We start from the raw sequence: 20774 nt of genomic DNA on the forward strand, positions 1-20774 counted from the left end.
AAAGTGAGTGAGAGAGAGAGAAAGAGAAAGAGAGTGAGAGAGAGAGTAAGAGAGAGAGAGAGAGAGAGAAAGAGAGAGAGATAGAAAGAGAGAAAGAGAGAGTGTGTGTGTGTGAGAGAGATCGAGATCGATCAAAAGCTTGAATTTGGAACAAAGCTGTTTTTTCCCCTGATGACATGTACAATATATCGAGATCTGTAGAAAACCTTCGATATTCTTTCAGAATCAATTTTGTGTTGTTTTGATTTTTCTGCAACTAATCTGGCCAAGGGGTTAGGAAAACATCATTCATTGCAGGCAATCAAGAACTCTAAACCTTTTCCCTGGAGTATCTAGCGAGGTTCCTGCTAATATTCCTTTCCCTCGAGGTTAAACAAAACCCACCCCATAGTTTATTAAACCTCCCTGCCTCTCTTGAGAATATGAGGAGAGATGCATGGTTCAATAGCAAATGTTAGAAGTGGTTAAAAATAGGTTAAAACCAGAGCCTTTCGTGCAAAAGCTTTGCAAATTCCTGAAGGATTGCAACAGGCTAAATCAATCCTAGTCCATCGTAAAATGAGAAGCAAATTTAGTTCCGCCTTTCACATGGCAATTGCTCATCCTCTATTTATTTATTTTATTTAGATGATTTATGTGGCAACCCACACATGGGGGGAGTTACTGCCTGAAAAACTTGGTTTTTTAAAAAAAGTTCACAGATAGAAAAGTGCAGCTGAGAAATTGTCCTCTTTCCCTCCCTCTTTCCTTTCCTCTCCTTCTTTCCTTTCCTTTCCTTTCCTTTTCTTTTCCTCTCCTCTCCCCTCTTCTCCTCTCCTTTCCTTTCCTTTCCTCTCCTTTCCTTTCTTTTCCTCTCCTCTCCTCTCATTTCCTTTCATTTCTTTTCCTCTCCTTTCCTTTCTCTCCTTTCCTTTTTCCTCTCCTCTCCTTTCCTCCCCTCTCCTCTCCTCTCCTTTCCATTTTTCCTCTCCCTTCCTCTTCTCTCATTTCCTTTCCTTTCTTTTCCTCTCCTTTCCTTTCTCTCCTTTCCTTTTTCCTCTCCTCTCCTTTCCTCCCCTCTCCTCTCCATTTTTCCTCTCCCCTCCTCTGCTCTCATTTCCTTTCCTTTCTTTTCCTCTCCTTTCCTTTCTCTCCTTTCCTTTTTCCTGTCCTCTCCTTTCCTCCCCTCTCCTTTCCTCCCCTCCCCTCTCCTTTCCTCTCCTTTCCATTTTTCCTCTCCTCCCCTTTCCTCTCCTCCCCTCTCCTCTCCTTTCCTCTCCTTTCTCGCCTTTCCTTTTTTCCTCTGCTCTCCTCTCCTTTCCTTTCCTTTCCTCTCCTTTCCTTTCTTTTCCTCTCCTCTCCTATTTTCCTCTCCTCTCCTATTTTCCTCTGCTCTCCTTTTCTTTCTTTTCCTCTCCTTTCCTCTCCTTTCTCTCCTTTCCTTTTTTCCTCTCCTCTCCTTTGTTCTTGTCCTTTCTTTTCCTTTCCTCTCCTTTCTTTTCCTCTCCTTTCCTTTCTCTCCTTTCCTTTTTTCCTCTGCTCTCCTTTTCCTCTCCTCTCTTTTCCTTTCTTTTTCCCTCCTTTCCTTTCTCTCCTTTCCTTTTTTCCTTTCCTCTCCTCCCCTCCCCTCTCCTCTCTTCCCCCCTCCTCTCCTTCCCTTCCCTTCCCCTCCCTTCCCTTCTCCTTTCATATTCATTAATGCAACAGGACAGCAGAGGGAAAACCCACTTCCTTTTCATTTTGTTTTTTTAAACATATGGAATTTACCAGAGTTCTTCCAGTTTCTCTTCTAAATGAAGAAATGAAATACCAATACATTTTTTAAAAAAATCCAATCTTTAAATGGAATGCCCATGCAACTGAGACTTGTTTTCCTAGCATAGGAGGGAGGGACAAGGAAGGAGAGGAACCCAGCAGTCAGGGAACCTGTCAAACACAGTCTGAACAGACCATCCGGTCATGATTTATGGAGGAGGTAGTACATGAAGCGGTTGAAATCTGGGAAGAAGAGGATTTTGCACAGGCAGACAGCTAAGCCCACCAGAGCACAATTGCAAAGGAGTGAGTTGAATCTTGATGATTCCATGTGTGACCAAAGCAGAGAGTTTTATTTTTAGGCAACTGCTCTGCTCATTTCAACAATTTTTATTTATATATAGATTAAATTTCTACTCCGTCCATCTCACCTAAGTGACTCTGGGAGGTTTACAACAATGCTAGTTTGGAGAATCCTGTACTTTGGGCAACGCTTGATCCTTTCTTACTTCAAGCTGAAATGTTCAGTCCATAAGCTTTGCCTCCAGTTTAGCCATTACCAGCGAGCCTGAATCAAGCAAAAGCAAAAGAAAGAAAGAAAGGAAGGAAGGAAGGAAGGAAGGAAGGAAGGAGGGAGGTGGGGAGGAGAGGAAGGAAGGAAGGAAAGAAAGAAAGAAAGAAAGAGAGAAAGAAAGAAAGGAGGGAGAAGGGAGGGGAGGAAGGAAGGAAGGAAGGAAGGAAAGAAAGAAAGGAAGGAAAGAAAGAAAGGAAGGAAGGAGGTGGGGAGGAGAGGAAGGAAGGAAGGAAAGAAAGAAAGAAAGAAAGAAAGGAGGGACAAGGGAGGGGAGGAAGGAAGGAAGGAAGGAAAAAAAGATAGAAAGAAAGGAAGGAAAGAAAGAAAGAAAGGAGGGAGAAGGGAGGGGAGGGAGGAAGGAAGGAAAGAAAGAAAGATAGAAAGCAAGAAAGAAAGTAAGAAAGAAGGAAGGAAGGAAGGAAAGAAAGGAAGGAAGGAAGGAAAGAGGGAGGTGGGGAGGAGAGGAAGGAAAGAAAGAAAGAAAGAAAGGAGAGAGAAGGGAGGGGAGGGGAGGAAGGAAGGAAGGAAAGAAAGATAGAAAGGAAAGAAAGAAAGAAAGAAAGGAAGAAAGGAGGGAGAAGGGAGGGGAGGAAAGAAAGAAAGATAGAAAGCAAGCAAGCAAGAAAGAAAGAAAGAAAGAAAGAAAGAAAGAAAGAAAAAGAAAGAAAGCCCAGTGGATCTGGAAAGCAAAAACTTAGATGAGCAATAGATGGCAATAAAAAGTTACCATCCTGTATCTCTTCCCTGCCCTCTAGTGGCCATCTCGGGGCTTGCAGCAGAGAATATAGAAAACAACTGGCATTCCTCTGCCTAAATAACTGCGGGAGAGCAGACCCCATTCAGAAGAGGCCTATGCAGGCTGGTAAAAGAATTCGTGCTGTGGGGAAACTTTTTTCTGAACATTTCTCTGCAACCTTTGGCTTCCCTACTGTTTGCATCCTGAAATTCTACAAGGGAGGAGGTTTGAAGGCGATTTAGTAGCATGGAATGGAAGAGAGAAGGCGGGTGTGTGTGTGTGTGTGCCTGGGAGACATTAGACTCGCAAAAAAGCAGCTACAGCTGCAAGAAACAAGAGCATCCTGCCACAAGGGGTGTCACGCAGTGACGTCCCTTACAGTGTCAATTCAGCCTGGGACTGAATTAGCCAATTGACAGACTCGAGTGCCTGGAATTAATTGGATAGGTTTGTCCTCAGCCTCCCTGCCTGAATATCCTTATCAAGTTCCCGCTTGATTGTAGACAGCGGGAGACTCGGTTTGGGCCTCTTTGACGCCTGCCTCTTTCAAGGGAGAATCACAAGGTCTTTATCTAAATGCAAATGCAGCCCCAGTTTTCTGATGAGCGCATAATCAGGCAGCCATTTATTCCAGAAGCAGCACAATTAGCAGATTCCACTATCAACACACACACACACACACACACACAACCTGCCCAACTTCTTGTCTATTGAGTTTTCCTTGGGAAGTTATTTGGTGCTCAGTGAAAAGCTGGGGTTTTATCTTTTTACTTTCTAATTATTCATAATTAATTATTGTATTGTTAGATTGAATTTTACTCTTGTACACTGCCCTGACTCCATGAGAAGGGCAGCCTATCAATCAATCAATCAATCAATTTATCAATCAATCAATCAATCAATCAATCAGATAGATAGATAAACTAAATAGCGAACTAACGAACTTATTTATTTATTTATTATTTATTTATTTATTAGATTTGTATGCCGCCCCTCTCCGTAGACTCGGGGCGGCTAACAACAATAATGAAACAATATGTAACAAATCTAATATTTAAATTAATTTAAAAGACCCTTATTTAACAAACCAAACATACACACAGACATACCATGCATAACTTTTATAGGCCTAGGGGGAAGGGAATATCTCAATTCCCCCATGCCTGACGACAGAGGTGGGTTATAAGAAGCTTACAAAAGGCAAGAAGGGTGGGGGCTATTCTAATCTCTGGGGGGAGTTTGTTCCAGAGGGCCGGGGCCGCCACAGAGAAGGCTTCTCCCCTGGGTCCTGCCAAACGGCATCGTTTAGTTGACGGGACCCGGAGAAGGCCCATTCTGTGGGACCTAATTGGTCGCTGGGATTCGTGCGGCAGAAGGTGGTCCCGGAGATAACCTGGCCCGGTGCCATGATAGATAGATAGATAGACAGACAGACAGACAGACAGACAGACAGACAGACAGACAGACAGACAGACAGACAGACAGACAGACAGACAGACAGATAGTGTTCTGCCGGCGTGTCCCAACCGCCCGTAATTACAGGGTAATTAGTCCAGAAAGACACACACCACACGATAGAAGGAAAACCAAAAGTCTTTATCAACAGAAAAACAGCAACAACTCCCTTTTTAAATGTCAAAGGTATTTTCTGGTGCACACAAAGCACAGGTTAAATGCAATCCAATTTCTCACCCAGTAACTGGGAAATTGAGTCCAAATTCCAAAGTCCAGAAAGTCCACACATAGTCTTGAACAGGAAAACAGCAAAACCACGATCTTGATGAACTATGAATCAGATAAACTTCCACAAGGCTAAGCCAGCAGGCTGTTCTTTATATCTGTCGCACTAATTACAGCAGCCCCACCCAACCACAGGTGGCCTCACTTATCTCCTGTAATAATCCTTCAGTTGTTGTCTCCTATGCATCACTCTACACATGCGTGGATCTGTCATAGGTTCTTATTCAGAATCCAGGGATGATAAGGATGATTGATCTCCTCCTGGGCTGTCTGCCAAACTCCCCCCTTCCCTGCTACTCACGCTTCCTTCGTCAGAGGAGACTTCGTCGGGAGATTCTATCAGGAGCAAAACAGACCTGTGGTAATGTGGATATTTCCCCCATCTCCACATTCCTTGGGACAGGAGCTGGGCCAGAGCCAACCACAACAGATAGATAGATAGATAGATAGATAGATAGATAGATAGATAGATAGATAGATAGATAGATAGATAGATAGATAGATAGACAGATAGATAAACTAACAAACGAACTAACGAACTAACTAGCTAATTTACCTCACAGGCTTTTTGTGAGGAAAACAAGATGTGGAAAATGTGTTAGATATATTTTCAGCCCTGGGTTCAGAGGTGGATTCTTCCCAGTTTGCCTGAACTGGTAGCGACCTGCTGGTAACGTCATAATGACATCACAGAACCAGTTCAGTCAATGCTGGTCAGCAGACGCCACCATCTTTTTTATTTTTTATTTTTAAACATTGTTTTTTTTCCTTCTGAGCATGCGCAGAAGCACTGTGGCTTGCATTGGCTGCCGATCAGTTTCCGGTCACAATTCAAAGTGTTGGTCATGACCTTTAAAGCCCTACATGGCATTGGACCAGAGTACCTCCGGAACCGCCTGCTACTGCACAAATCCCAGCGACCGATAAGGTCCCACAGAGTTGGCCTTCTCCGGGTCCCGTCGACTAAACAATGTCGTTTGGTGGGCCCCAGGGGAAGAGCCTTCTCTGTGGCGGCCCCGGCCCTCTGGAACCAACTCCCCCCGGAGATTAGAACTGCCCCCACCCTCCCTGTCTTTCGTAAACTACTCAAGATTCATTTATCCAACCAGGCATGGGGGAGTTGAGATATTCCTACCCCCTAGGCCATTACAAGTTATGCATGGTATGTTTGTGTGTATGTTTGGTTTTATAATAAGGGTTTTTAGTTGTTTTAGTATTGGATTGTTACATGCTGTTTTTATCATTGTTGTTAGCTGCCCCGAGTCTACGGAGAGGGGCGGCGTACAAATCCAATAAAACAAAACAAACAAACAAAACAAACTGTGCATGCAGTTGCCATCTTGTTTTTTGGCTTTTGGGGAGAATTTCCCGGCACTGCGTATGCACGCACATGAACCGTGCGCTGGCGCATGAGGCGCGCCCAGGAGCACAGGAGGAAGAGAAGTGACTGTGCGGTAACTTAGAATCCATCCCTGTTTGGGTTGATTGTAAAAGGAATAAAGGTGGAATGTAAAGAAACAAAGAACAAACGTCCCAGCCCTGGTGCCTGGGGAACCAGAGAGGTCTTCACCGCCTTCTGGTAGGACAACCAGAGAGGAAGTGTCCATACACCTAGAAAGATTGGAACTAAGACGCCTTAAACATGATCTAAGTATTGCCCACAAGATTATATGCTGCAATGTCCTACCTGTCAATGACTACTTCAGCTTCAACCACAACAACACAAGCGCACATAACAGATTCAAGCTCAATATTAACCGCTCCAAACTTGACTGTAAAAAATACAACTTTAGTAATAGAGTTGACGAAGCGTGGAACTCATTACCGGACTCTGTAGTATCATCCCCTAACCCTCAACATTTTACCCTTAGACTGTCCACGGTTGACCTCTCCAGATTCCTAAGAGGTCAGTAAGGGGCATGCATAAGTGCACTAGAGTGCCCTCTGACCCCTGTCCTGTTGTCTCTCCTAAATCCCATATATCTTTTTTCTATCCCTCTATCTTTCTTCTATTCTCTCATTGATTATTTTATCCTACCCTGTTTTCCTGAAAATAAGACGTACCCCGAAAGGAAGGCATGTCAGAGGTTTTGCAGAATTTGCTAATATAAGGCACACACCAAAAATGAGGCGTAGTCAAGTTTACATACGGTACGGTGGAAAAATATACGGTACCATTCAAAGCTGTTCATAGTGGTACCGTAATAATGTGGCCCCTTCCATCGCTTTGTACCGTCCAGTCTGCTGCTGTCTCACCGCCATTACAGTCTCCACTACAGTGCGTAGACTGTAGTTCCTCTGGTGGCCGGAAGCTGCAATAGCGGGAGTATACTGTTGTACCATATAAGTGCCGTCGTTTGTGTGCTTGGGTGCCACACTGACAAGTACCTTACCGTAATCAGTGTACCGTACGGTACACTTTCTTTGGGGGTGTCAGCTTTTCTGCCTGTGAATTTGCCTTATTTGAGAAATATAAGGCACCCCCCGAAAATAAGACGTAGCACAACTTTTGGAGCAAAAATTAATATAAGAGTGTCTTATTTTCGGGGAAACACGGTATAGTCTCTCTTCTATTCTTTCTCTAATTCTATTTCCTCAAAGGTGTCCACTATTACCCTCATTGTCTATTATTGTGTATTGGACAAAATAAATAAATAAAAAATAAATATTTTGGAGGTAGGCTGTCCCACAAGACAGGAACTATGGTTGAAAAAGCACATTGCCTGGGACCCACCAGGTGGCATTGCTCACCAAACATTCCCACTTGCCTTGATCTGGTGGGATGGCTGGACATCATTAGAAAAAGGCAGGTTTGCAAGTAAGTTGGTCCAGTGCTCCATAAAGGGCTTTGAACCTCAACATTCCTCTCCCTCCCTCCCTCCCTTCCGTAGGAAGTTAGCACTTACGCATCTCCTAGGAAAATGACATATTTTAGGAAATATACTGCTCCATAAAATAAAGGGAACACTCAGATAACACATCCTAGATCTGAACGAATGAAACATTCTCATTGAATATTTCATTTGCACAACAGCATGTGAAATTGTCAAATAGTGTTGCTTCCTAAGTGGACAGTTTGATTTCACAGAAATTTGATTTACTTGGAGTTATATTGTGTTGTTTAAATGTTCCCTTTATTTTTTGAGCAGTGTATTAAAAGGGCAGAATATTTTCCCTAAAAGGGGGCAGAAACTCAGCCCCACCCCACCTTTGTCCATGGGCTGTTAAGTCCTGGGCCAGTCTATTCTGCATAATAAAGATCTACGGTATCTCCTTCAGACAGAATCATTGTAGGAATGGCCCAAAGCTTGTTCCTTACATCATCACCCAGCAAGCGTCAACCAAGCCTGGGGCTCAAAAGAACCCTACAAAGTTACCCCTGCATGACCCTGATTGGTTTGTCAGACCCTCGCAGATTGGTTTGTCAGACCCTGATTGGTTGTCAGACTCCCATGGGAGTCTGACAACCAATCAGATCATAAGCTCAAATTCAAAATACAGGACCCAAAAAACCACATGTGGTCCTTTCTGCCATTAAATCGGAAAGCCATTAAGACCTAGCTTTTCCGGCAGGCCTGGAAATAGGAATGACTTTATGTATGTATGTTTTTTTAGGATTTTTATATACTGTACAGTATTTTACATTATTGTTGTTTTATCGCTATTGTATTTCTTATTGTTTTTAACACTTATGATTATTGTTAGCCGCCCCGTGTTCTGCCGGGTTCTATAGTATGAGTCTCCTGAAAATTCAAGGGTACAAATTTCAGACACACACACAGATTTGAAAGTTCAAAAACAATGTTCTTTATCACAAAAAATCAAAAGAAACAAAGCACCCTTTTTGTATTGCAAAGAGCACTTGTCCCAAAACAACCTGGTAGTCTGTACAATCCCCTTAATCAGTCCTTAAGTACTTAGCTAGCAGCTGTGAAGGAACGTCACAGCCCTCCTTCTTCCACGAAGTGAGACCCCCACACTTTGCTCTGCTTTGGTTTCAAAGTCGTGAAAAATCAACAAAGTCTGGAAACAGCAAGGCACGGTTCTGAAGAAACAAGGATCAGATAATCTTCCACAACGGCCAAGCCAGCAAGCTGTTATTTATATCAGCAGTTCTAATTACTGGAGCCCCACCCAAACACAGGTGGCCTCTCTTATCTCCTGTAATATTTCTTCAATTGGTCTCTTCGATGCACACTTCTGCGCATGTACTTCCTCATCTGAATCCACAGAAGATAATGAGATTGGCTTCCTGGGCTGTCTGCCAAGCCCCCCTCTTCCAAGTCACCCCCACCTTCTTCTTCATCCGAGGAAACTGCACTACTTGACTCTGTCGGCAATAAAACAGGCCTATGACATGTTGATGTTTCCCCTGCATCCACCTCCACATTCCCTTGGGCAGGAGCTGGGCCAGAGCCAACCACAACAATGATCAAAACATTTAAATATGTTAAAGAGTTAAATAAGGTTCAGGAGGGAAGTGTTTTTAATAGGAAAGTGAGCACAAGAAAAAGGGGGCACAATCTGAGGTGAGATCAGAAGCAATGTGAAAGAGTAGTAGATGTTTGGAACAAACTTCCAGCAGACTTGGTTGGTAAATACACAGTAACTAACTAACCACCCTCCACATTCCTTGGGGCAGGAGCTGGGCCAGAGCCAACCACAACACCCCAAGACCTGTTGGAGTGGATGGCATATAAATAAATAAATAATAAAATAAATAATAATAAATAAACCATATTTCCATGCAGTTTCCATGTTTCCAGAGTTTTTCTTCCCAATTGGAACTAAATCCAGATGGACATTTCTTCCAACCTTCCCTCCCTTCCCACTTCTGAAATGAGCCGAGGTGGCACAATGGGTAGAGTGCGGTACTGCAGGCCACTACAGCTGACTGCTATATCTGCAGGTCAGTGGTTCAAATCTCATCACCGGCTCAAGGTGGACTCAGCCTTCCATCCTTCCAAGGTGGGTAAAATGAGGACCCAGATTATTATTATTGAAAAGTCCAGAGACTAGGCTAGGTAAAGACGGTTCCTTTATTTCAGCTCTTATAGGTAAGTGACAATCAGCGGAATACCGTCTGCTCAACCTGGGGAGAAACCGCTCTTTTTATACATTTGCGGCTCCCGCCAAAAGAGAGCAGCCCGCGTCTGAGCCAATCAGACGCGACTTCCTGTTTCCCGCTCAGACAGCGTTTCCACACGGAAGCAACTATTTACAAGGATACAACACCCCTCCCTCCTTAGTCAGAATACATCACTCAAGAAAGCCACGTGACAAAATCCTCCAATCTGCTTGGTCTTCGCGAGGCTCGCTCCGACCTGCGCAGTTCATTTGAGTCCTCGCTTCCAACGGTGGAGGTCGGTTCGCCTGCACTTCCCCAGTGCGGCTGGGGCCTGGTTTGGGCTCCGGCCCGCTGAGTCGATCGGGCAGGCACAACACCGACCTCTGAGGATGAAGATGGCTCGGCGTCGCTGGAGGATCCTTCCTGACTCGATAAGTCCATTTGAATGTCCATTAAAGTGGGTTGTGCGTTACAGTCTATTAGAGTGGGAGAGTCTGTTTTAGCGGTTTGCTCAGGGGAGGTTTCAATGCGCTTTCGTACATGGTCAATGTGCCGCTTCCACATTCGACCATCCTCCAATTTTACAATGTATGTTTTAGGAGCAGTTTGTTGTACAATTGTTCCCTTCATCCAATTCAAACCCCCATCAAAATTCTTTGCAAAAACACTTTGACCCAAATACATTTGTCTTTCAGGGTTCCCATACATAGGGTTATGAGTACAAAACCTTGGGTGTAACCTATCCAGTGGGGATCTCAGTTTCCTTCCCATTAGTATTTCAGCAGGGCTTACATGTGTGTGGGAATTTGGTGTAATATGTTGTGTTAACAAGAATTGGTCCAGATGCTGTTGTACATCTCCAGGGCCTGACCTGCGCAATGCCTCTTTTGCAACCCGAACGTATCGTTCTACCAAACCATTAGCCCAGGGCGAGTAAGGCGAGATGAGGGCATGTCTGACCCCCAAGTTATCTAAAAATAATTCAAATTGCCTGGCTGTCAATTGGGGGCCATTGTCTGACACTAAGATGTCAGGACAGCCATGGGTGGCAAACAAATGGCGCAGAACCTTAATGGTGGCACTCGTAGTTATATTATTCATTGCAATGATTTCCACCCACTTGGAAAATGCATCTACCACTATTAAGAAATATTGTGACCCCACTGGTCCTGCAAAATCAATATGGACCCTGGACCAAGGCCCTGCAGGTTGTTCCCACTCTGCTGGAGTTGTTTTGGGGGGGTTAGGTCACGACTCTTGGCATGGATCACACTTGGCTACCCACTTTTCAATATCAGTATCCAGACCTGGCCACCATAAGTGCCCCCTAGCTAGGCCCTTCATCCTGACAATCCCAGGATGGCCCACATGTAACATTGTGAGTACTTTGGTCCTTAGACTTTCAGGAATGATTACCCGATCACCCCACAACAGGCAACCTTTAACATATGACAATTCCAGTCTTTTGGTTTTAAAATCACATAAATCAGATTCTACAGAGTCATTCTGCCACCCCTTAAGTACACAGTTTACCACCTTTTTCAGAATTTGGTCTTGCTGCGTGTGCGCAGCCACCTCCCTTGCAGTAGTTAGTGGGTTATCTTCGAGCTCTATCATTAAAACATCAGCAGATGGGGCAGGGTCGTCTACTAACTCTGCCATTGGGCACCTACAGAGACCATCTGCGTGGTTGATGGTTTTACCCCCTTTGTGAATGAGCTCGTACTGGTATCCTGAGAGGAACAAGGCCCACCTGATTAATCTTGGAGACATAAATGGGGGAGTTGGTTTGTTGGGGGCTAAGAGACCTAGTAAAGGCTTGTGGTCGGTAACCAATTCAAAACTCCTGCCAAAGAGATAATTATGAAACTTCTTCACCCCAGCCACTAACGCTAGAGCCTCCTTATCTAGTTGGCTGTAATTTCTCTCCGTATTGGTCATTGTCCTTGAAAAGAAAGCAATTGGGGCCTCTGTATTATTTGGCAATACATGTGCCAAAATCCCTCCTACGCCATATGGGGACGCATCGCACATAAGCCTGACGGGTAGTAATGTGCTATACTGGACTACTACACTTGCGGAAGTTAACAACTGTTTTATTTGTAAAAAGGCTTCGTGTTCAGTTCTCCCCCATGTCCAAAGGGTTCCTTTCTGAAGTAGCCGGTGTAGAGGCTCTGCTGCTGTTGCCTTCTGTTTTAAAAAGACAGAGTAAAAGTTTAGAAGGCCTAAGAATGCCTGCAATTCTGTTCTATTCTGGGGCTCTGGGGCTTCCCTGATGGCTTTTAACTTTTCAGTAGTGGGGTGTATGCCTTCCCCATCTATTCTATATCCTAAAAATTCTACACTGTTGGTTCCCCACACACATTTGTCAGGTTTGATCCTTAACCCTTTATCTTGTAGTCTATGTAATACTTCTCTTATTCTTTCGTTGAGTTGAGATTGGTTTTCTCCTGAAATTAAAATGTCATCAAAATAGGGAATGGTCCCTTTAATTCCTGACAACAAACGTTCCATTATGCTTTGAAAAATCCCGGGAGCTATGCTTACCCCAAATTGTAATCTGGTACATTTAAATGCACCCCTGTGGGTGACAATTGTCTGTGCGAGTGCTGTTGGTTCATCAACAGGGAGCTGCTGGTAAGCTTGGGCTAAATCGATTTTTGCGAACACTTTCCCTTCCCCCAGGGAGTGAAGGAGCTGTTGTACCACTGGAATGGGGTAAGGGTGATGTTGGAGGGCTTTGTTGAGCGTAGATTTATAGTCAGCGCAAACCCTCAAAGAGCCATCCGGTTTAAGAGGCGTAACTATGGGTGTTTCCCATGGCCCCTGCTCTACAGAAACTAAAATGCCCTGGCTTATGAGCTTATCTAGCTGTAGGTCAAGCTTGGGAAGGAGCGGAAGGGGTACCCTGCGAGGTTTGAGCTGGACAGGAGGGACCTTGGGGTCAATAGAAAAGGAGATAGGGGGCCCTTTATACGATCCCAAGGTGGGGCTAAACACTTCTGGGAATTCCTGTAAGAAGTTAGGCATGCTATCAGAGTTAACAGTACAGACACCAGAAATTTCAATTCCCAATGGTTCCATCCAAGCCAAACCCAGGAGAGAGTGTCTAGCCCCTGTAACAACAATCATAGGAAGGGTACATTTAACAGTCTTGAACATAATAGGTACATTCACTTGGCCTAGAACAGGTATTATTCCCCCTTGAAAATCTCTAATTACCAATGAGGTTTGTAAAAGGTCAGACTTTGAGAGGCTAGGCATGTACATTATAAGCTTTTCCCACGGCATAATGATGTATTTAGACCCCGTATCAAGTTCCATAGAGCATGGCTTGTTGTTTAAGAGCAGTGAGATTACAATCTTGCCCCCATTTTTTGTTGCCGTGCTATTCACGGAAAATTGATTGTTACCTCTTGAGTAGTCGCGGTTAGCGGTTGAGTAGTTCTTGCGGCCGGAAAACCGGGGAAACCGGTTTTCGCGCGGTTGAGGTGTTTGATTCTGGAAACGAGGAGGACGAGGAGTGGAGAAAGATTCCTCAGGCAAAGGTGCTCTGCAGGCTTTGGCGATATGGCCGCGTCGGTTGCAGCGGCGGCAAATGGCGTCCCGGAAGGGGCAGCGTTGGCGCGGATGGTTTCCTCGGCAGCCGGTGCAGGGGCGACGGGGCGAGGGTATCTGGGTTGTCTCGGTTGGTCCTGTTGCAGCAGGAAACAGCTGTCCTCGTTGAGGGCTGGTGGGCTGAGGTCGTCTGGGGCCTCAGCGCGGGAAAATGTGGAGTCGATCTTGGCGATGACTTCTCGCTTGTCGTGCTCCTTCAGCTCTTTGGCAGCAGCGTCGGCGACCTCTGCGGTTTGTGCCAGCTTGATTACTGCCTGGAGAGACGGCTCGTCTTCGGTGAGGAGTTTGTTCCGCACCATGGCATTTCTCATGCCGAAAATTAAGGCATCAGTGAGGCGAGCTTCCGGGCTATCAAACTTGCATTTTGAAAGCACCGTTCGAAGATGCGTCGCGAACTGATTAATGGATTCGGATTCGAGCTGGGCCATTCTTGAAAACTGGTGCCGGAAAACGACGGCTGGTTTCGTAGGCTTGAAATGGCTCGCAAGCTTGGTTTGCAGGACGTCCCAAGCAACGGATTTGGCTGGGAGCGGATCGGTGAGAGTCTGGGCGAGATTGAATATTTCTGGGCCGCAGTAGTTCAGGAAGATTGCCCGCTTTCGTTCGGCGTCGGAGTCCCTTATTCCCGCGGCTTCAAGGAAGATCTCGAACTTGGCTATGTAGGCGTCCCAGGAAGATTTCTCCGGATCGAAGAACTCAGGAGCCCGGCTGATTTGAAGGTTGTCTATCTTGCACGCGTGGTTCTTCCGTCCGTCGTCGCCAGTGAAAAGTCCAGAGACTAGGCTAGGTAAAGACGGTTCCTTTATTTCAGCTCTTATAGGTAAGTGACAATCAGCGGAATACCGTCTGCTCAACCTGGGGAGAAACCGCTCTTTTTATACATTTGCGGCTCCCGCCAAAAGAGAGCAGCCCGCGTCTGAGCCAATCAGACGTGACTTCCTGTTTCCCACTTAGACAGCGTTTCCACACGGAACCAACTATTTACAAGGATACAATTATTTTTTTATTTTTTTATTTAGTCCAATACATAATACACATTGAAGAGAATACTGTAGATATGTAGTAATATAAATAAAGAAAAGAATAGAAGAAAAGATATAAAAGTATAGGTGAACAAATTTGAAAGGAAGAAAAGGTAAATGAGATAAGGAGAGACAATTGGACAGGGAACGGAAGGCACACTGGTGCACTTATGCACTTATGCACGCCCCTTACTGACCTCTAAGGAACCTGGAGAGGTCAATCGTGGATAGTCTAAGGGAAAAATGTTGGGGGTTAGGGGTTGACACTACTGAGTCAGGTAATGAGTTCCACGCTTCGACAACTCGGTTGCTGAAGTCATATTTTTTACAGTCAAGTTTGGAGCGGTTAATATTACGTTTGAATCTGTTGCTTGCTCTTGTGTTGTTGCGATTGAAGCTGAAGTAATCATTGACAGGTAGAACGGTGCAGCATATGATCTTGTGGGCAATACTTAGATCGTGTTTTAGGCGTTGTAGTTCTAAGCTTTCTAGACCTAGGATTGATAGTCTGCTTTCGTAGGATATTCTGTTTCAAGTGGAGGAGTGAATGGCTCTTCTGGTGAAGTATCTTTGGACATTTTCAAGGGGGTTGATGTCCGAGATGTGGTGTGGGTTCCAGACAGATGAACTGTATTCAAGGATGGGTCTGGCAAAAGTTTTGTAGGCTCTGGTGAGTAGTGTGAGATTGCCAGAGCAGAAGCTGCGTAGGATTGTAGGGGCAATATGCTGGCTCTGTTAAAAAGTGCTATTGCTAACATGTTGTAAGCCACCCTGAGTCTAAGGAGAAGGGAGGCATTAAAAAATGGAATAAATAAATAAAATAATAAATCCAATAATAAACAAACCCAACCTCAGGTTCCACTCCTAATTGGCCAGGCACCCACAAGGAGCTCCGAGTCCTCGGAGAGGGGCAGCATACAAATCTAAGAAATTATTATTATTAAAAGGGTGTCTGGGATTTGCACTCATTTTTTTTCTTCTTCCTTCTTTAAAAAGGGAGAATTACTTCTCTTTAATCACCAAAGCCAGCATGGTTCAGGTTTGTTGCTCATTAACCCACCAGGTTTGTATTAACTGCAGCAGCAGGTTCTCCATTAACCGCACAGCAGCTCCCAAATAGGTTTGGTAAGAGGATACAGTGGGTGTGGCGAGGCGCAAAAAATCCTGCCTAAAGGTATAGAGAGAAAGGAGGGCTGTTCAGCTACAAGGGACGAGACATTCGGTCCCTGGCCTTCAGAAGCAACAGGATCACGAAGCAGCAGGGCGCCAGAGTTATTTTGAATTTAGAAACATAGAAGATTGACGGCAGAAAAAGACCTCCTGGTCCATCTAGTCTGCCCTTATACTACTTCCTGTATTTTATCTTAGGATGGATACATGTTTATTCCAGGCATGTTTAAATTCAGTTTCTGTGGATTTACCAACCAAGTCTGCTGGAAGTTTGTTCCAAGCATCTACTACTCTTTCAGTAAAATAATATTTTCTCATGTTGCTTTTGATCTTTCCCCCAACTAACTTCAGATTGTGTCCCCTTGTTCTTGTGTTCACTTTCCTATTAAAAACACTTCCCTCCTGAACCTTATTTAACCATTTAACATATTTAAATGTTTCGATCATGTCCCCCCCTTTTCCTTCTGTCCTCCAGACTAGACAGATTGAATTCATTAAGTCTTTCCTGATATGTTTTATGCTTAAGACCTTCCACCATTTTTGTAGCCCGTCTTTGGACCCGTTCAACTTTGTCAATATCTTTTTGTAGGTGAGGTCTCCAGAACTGAACACAGTATTCCAAATGTGGTCTCACCAGCACTCTATATAGCGGGATCATAATCTCCCTCTTCCTGCTTGTTATACCTCTAGCTATGCAGCCAAAAAAAACGAGCTGGGGTGGCGCAGCAGGTAGAGTGCTGTCCTGCAAGCCACTGAAGCTGACAGTAGATCTGTAGGTCAGCGGTTCAAGTCTCATCACCGGCTCAAGGTTGACTCAGCCTTCCATCCTTCCGAGGTGGGTAAAATGAGAACCCAGATTGTGGGGACAATAGCCTAGCTCTGTTAAAAAGTGCTATTGCTAACATGTTGTAAGCTGCCCTGAGTCTAAGGAGAAGGGCAGCATAAAAATCAAACAAACAAACAAACAAATAAATAAATAATTGTATTGGAAACGTAGCAGATATCAGTCACTAGATAGTTTTCTCATTAAAAACATGACAGCAGGAGTTATTTCTTCAGAAGTCTCTTTTACTTCTTCAGTAGTATCAAAAAGTAACTTTGTACTCTACACTATATTACAGAACAAACCACCAACCAACCCCTAAACCAAACCATCAGACCAGACCAGACCCACACAAGAGGTGTATTACATTATATACATGTATTGACCAATCAGATCATAGAACAGATTGCATCATTCTGCTAAAGCACCATGACTCAGCATTCACTTTACTTCTACTGTATTTGTAATATTACTTCAGGTTTATATCCTGAGACAGGACACAGAAGGAGGCAACTAACGGTGGTTTCCGTATTTTTTCTCCTACAAATAGTCCTCGACTTACAACTGGTTTGTTAGTGACTGTGTCAAGCCGGTGCAGAAATTGGTGATAAATAAATGGCTTGCCACACTATCTATAGAAGGCCCGACGTTTATGGGAACTTGGGAGGGGTGATTTTCATGAAGGAACAGATGCAGCCACAAACCATTCTTTCGAGTGGTTCAAGGCAATCTCATGCACACCCACCTGGGCGGAAGCGGAGGAAGGACTTGCCATGCTGGCACAATCTGAGTGGGTAATGTGACAAGTTAATAGTAATATTTTATTAATACTGTATTTATTTGTTTGTTTGTTTATTTAACTCTGGCTAGTGGTATGAGTGAATGATTATGATTGAATTTTAGTTAAATGGTTCTTAAATGTTTGGGGTTTTAGTTTAGGTTTTATATTGGGTTTCTTATATTTTGTACTTTGTATTGATTTTATCATATAAGCCGCCCTGATTCCGCTGGAGAAGAGTGGCCTAGAAATCCAATAAATAAATAAATAAATAAAATAAATAAACTCCAGTGATTGCCGTTGAAACCTGAAGAAGCTTCTTGGATGAGAAGCGAACGTCTTCAAAGATAAACCAGAAAGTCCAGTTGCCTCTTGAAAAAGCACCTGGGTGACTGAGAATTTCTATAGACAGCTGCAGTGATTCACTTAACAACTGTGGCCAGAAAGGTCATAAAATGGGGCAAAATTCATGCAACAAATGTCTTACCACCAAGGTTTTGGGCTCAATCATGGTCGTAAATCGAGGATTACCTGTACATAAACTAGTACAGCTTCTTTACAGAAGTTTCATTCTCTAGGCCAGTGTTTCCCAACCTTGGCAACTTGAAGGTATTTGGACTTCAACTCCCAGAATTCCCCAGCCAGCGAATGCTGGCTGGGGAATTCTGGGAGTTGAAGTCCAGATACCTTCAAGTTGCCAAGGTTGGGAAACACTGCTCTAGGCATGATGACTGTAGAAAAAACATCACTTCAAACCACTAGAGGGCGCACTGTCTCTGACTCATATCAAGCTTCGCTGTTTGCTGGCAATATATTGTAGAGATAGAAAAAGATAACAACTCTTATTTGAAGGTTTTTTCCAAAATTACAAAGGTCGACAGCAGATAATGCAAAAGCTGAATGTGAGAATTTTGCTTTTAAACTGACTGAGCAGCAAGTTTAACTTATTGTTTAACTTTTCCTCCCCTCTTTTTTCATTCCGATTAATGTTTCCCCAACCTCATCCATTTAAAGATTTGTGGACTTCAATAGGATATTCTGGGAATTGAAATCCACATAATGGCTAAAATTGGGAAACACAGATTTAGACTCTGAGATTTTGGGATGGCTAAAAAATCAGTGACTCTTAGATTAGAATATTAGAGTTGGAAGGGACCTTGTAGGTCATCTAGTCCAACCCCCTGTTCAAGCAGGAGTTCCTACACCATTTCGGACAAACGGCAGTCCAATCTCCCTTTGAAAGTCTCAAGTGTTGGAGCATTCACAACCTCCGCAGACAAGCTGTTCCACTGGTTGATTGCTTTCACTGTCAGAAAGCTTCTCCTTATTTCCAGGTTGAATCTCTCTTTGATCAGCTTCCATCCCTTATTTCTTGTCTGTCCTTCTGTGATTTGGAAAACAGCCTGACCCCCTCCTCTCTGTGGCAGCCCCTCAAGTATTGGAGTACCAGAAGAGTCCTCCACTACTCTGCTCGCACCAGAATACCTTATTTAGCCAGTCTTGAAATTTTGGGCTTAGAAAACCTAGAGCTATGTGGTTGTTGTTGTTGTTGTTGTTGTTGTTATTATTATTATTATTATTATTATTATTATTATTATTTATTAGATTTGTATGCCGCCCCTCTCCGAAGACTTGGGGCAGCTCACAACAGTAATAAAAACAATATAGCAGTGGAACAAATCTAATATTAAAAACATATAAAACCCTATCATTATTTAAAAACCAAACAGCACATTCATACCAAACATAAAACAAAGTATAAAAAAGCCTGGGGGAAAGGTGTCTCAACTCCCCCATGTCTGGCGGTATAAGTGAGTCTTGAGTAGTTTACGAAAGACAGGAAGGGTGGGGGCAGTTCTAATCTCTGGAGGGAGTTGGTTCCAGAGGGCCGGGGCCGCCACAGAGAAGGCTCTTCCCCTGGGGCCCGTTGCTGTTGTTGTTGTTGTTGTTATTATTATTATTATTATTAATTAGATTTGTATGCCGCCCCTCTCCGAAGACTTGCTTTTGATCTGATCTAAATGTAGTTCATAAAACCATCTACCACAATGTCCTACTGGTCAATGAATACTTCAACTTCAACCGCAACAACACACGTGCACACAATCAAATCAAACTTAATGTAAACCACTGCAAACTCGACTGCAGCAAATACGACTTGTGATCAATGCATGGAATGCGCTACCTGACTGCGGTTTCTTCCCCAACCCCAAAGCTTTAATCTTAGACTGTCAACTTCACCCCATTCCTAAGAGGTCTGTAAGGGACGTGCATAATTCCACAATTGTGCCTACCACCCCTGTCCGACTGTTCTATGACCTAATTTACCTATACCTACTTGGTTTTGTTTATGTTTATACCATACCTATTATCAGGAAGGAAGGAAGGAAGGAAGGAAGGAAGGAAGGAAGGAAGGAAGGAAGGAAGGAAGGAAGGAAGGAAGGAAGGAAGGAAGAAGTAAGTTACCCCCGGTTCTTCTCTTCGCCAGACTGACCATGCTCAGTTCCTGCAACTGCTCTTTGTATGTTTTAGTTTCCAGTCCCCTTATCACCCTGATTGCTCTTATCTTCCCTTTCCCCTTTGAAAATGATAATATGACCTCTACTATGACATATGGACTTCAACTCCCAGAGTTCCTGAGCTACCATGATGGGCTCAGGAATTCTGGGAGTTGAAGTCCACGAGTCATAAAAGAGCCAACTTTGCCTATAGAGCAATCTTTTTTTTTTTTAAAAAATCAATTTTTATTGAATTTATTTACCTTTAAAAACATTATTAAAAATAGCACAAAGAAAAAAGACAGAAAAAAAGCAAATCTTATAGCAATCTTATTCAATCTTGATAACTTTTAAGATGCGGGGATTTCAAACTTCCAGAATTTCCCAGATAGCATGGAAATATGATGGTAAGAGGGGGTTCCTCTATTCTCTTCATATCTCTATATTATTCTTATCTCTATATTGTCCAAAGACGACTTGCGGAGAGCGGTTGGAAAGCCAGTATTGCGCATGCGTGCCGAGGAAGCTGGGTAAGAGAATTTACAAAGGTTGCATTTGTCGATATGGCGTTGCAATGTCCGGGGGTCGTATGAAGAGCGGCCGTAGGGCATAAATTGGGAGGGCTGCAGAAATGCATGGGGGATAAAAGCAAGAATAAAATTGTCACTCCCCTCAAATGCCCAGGAAACTGCTATGCAATCCGACCCTGCAAACAAGAGGCGATTTTTTTCTTTAAATAAGCTGAGGAGGAATTCTGATTTAGCCAATCTCTTGCTCAAATTAGTTTTTTTTTATTTTTAAAAGGAAAGATCTAATTTTAAACTGGCTGAAATTTTGTGGCTTCGCCCCTTCGCATTCCATGAAATCTTGCCAAGAGGCTAGAGCTCATGAAGATTGGGGGAGGGGGGAGAAATGCCAAAGTTGTAAAGACTGGGGTGTTTTTTTTAAAAAAAGGGTCTGCAAACTGATAGAAACATAGAAGATTAGCAGAAAAAGACCTCATGGTCCATCTA

At 43.7% G+C, this 20774-nt stretch overlaps 1 protein-coding gene across 2 annotated transcripts in view; it reads left to right on the forward strand.

The window, feature by feature from the left end:
- The window catches only part of LYRM9 (LYR motif containing 9), a 95131-nt gene that overhangs the window by 60765 nt on the left and 13592 nt on the right, over positions 1–20774 (forward strand). Inside the window, exon 1 of one of the 2 annotated variants that reach the window (XM_070735256.1) lies at positions 20236–20291. The exons of the other annotated variant lie outside the window; for it this stretch is intronic. The gene's annotated coding sequence lies outside the window, so the exon portion shown is untranslated. Of the gene's footprint in view, positions 1–20235; positions 20292–20774 lie in introns of those variants that run through there. 2 annotated transcript variants of the gene reach the window in all.

Source organism: Erythrolamprus reginae, chromosome 1, assembly GCF_031021105.1.
Source record: "Erythrolamprus reginae isolate rEryReg1 chromosome 1, rEryReg1.hap1, whole genome shotgun sequence".
Taxonomy (NCBI): Eukaryota; Metazoa; Chordata; class Lepidosauria; order Squamata; family Dipsadidae; genus Erythrolamprus; species Erythrolamprus reginae.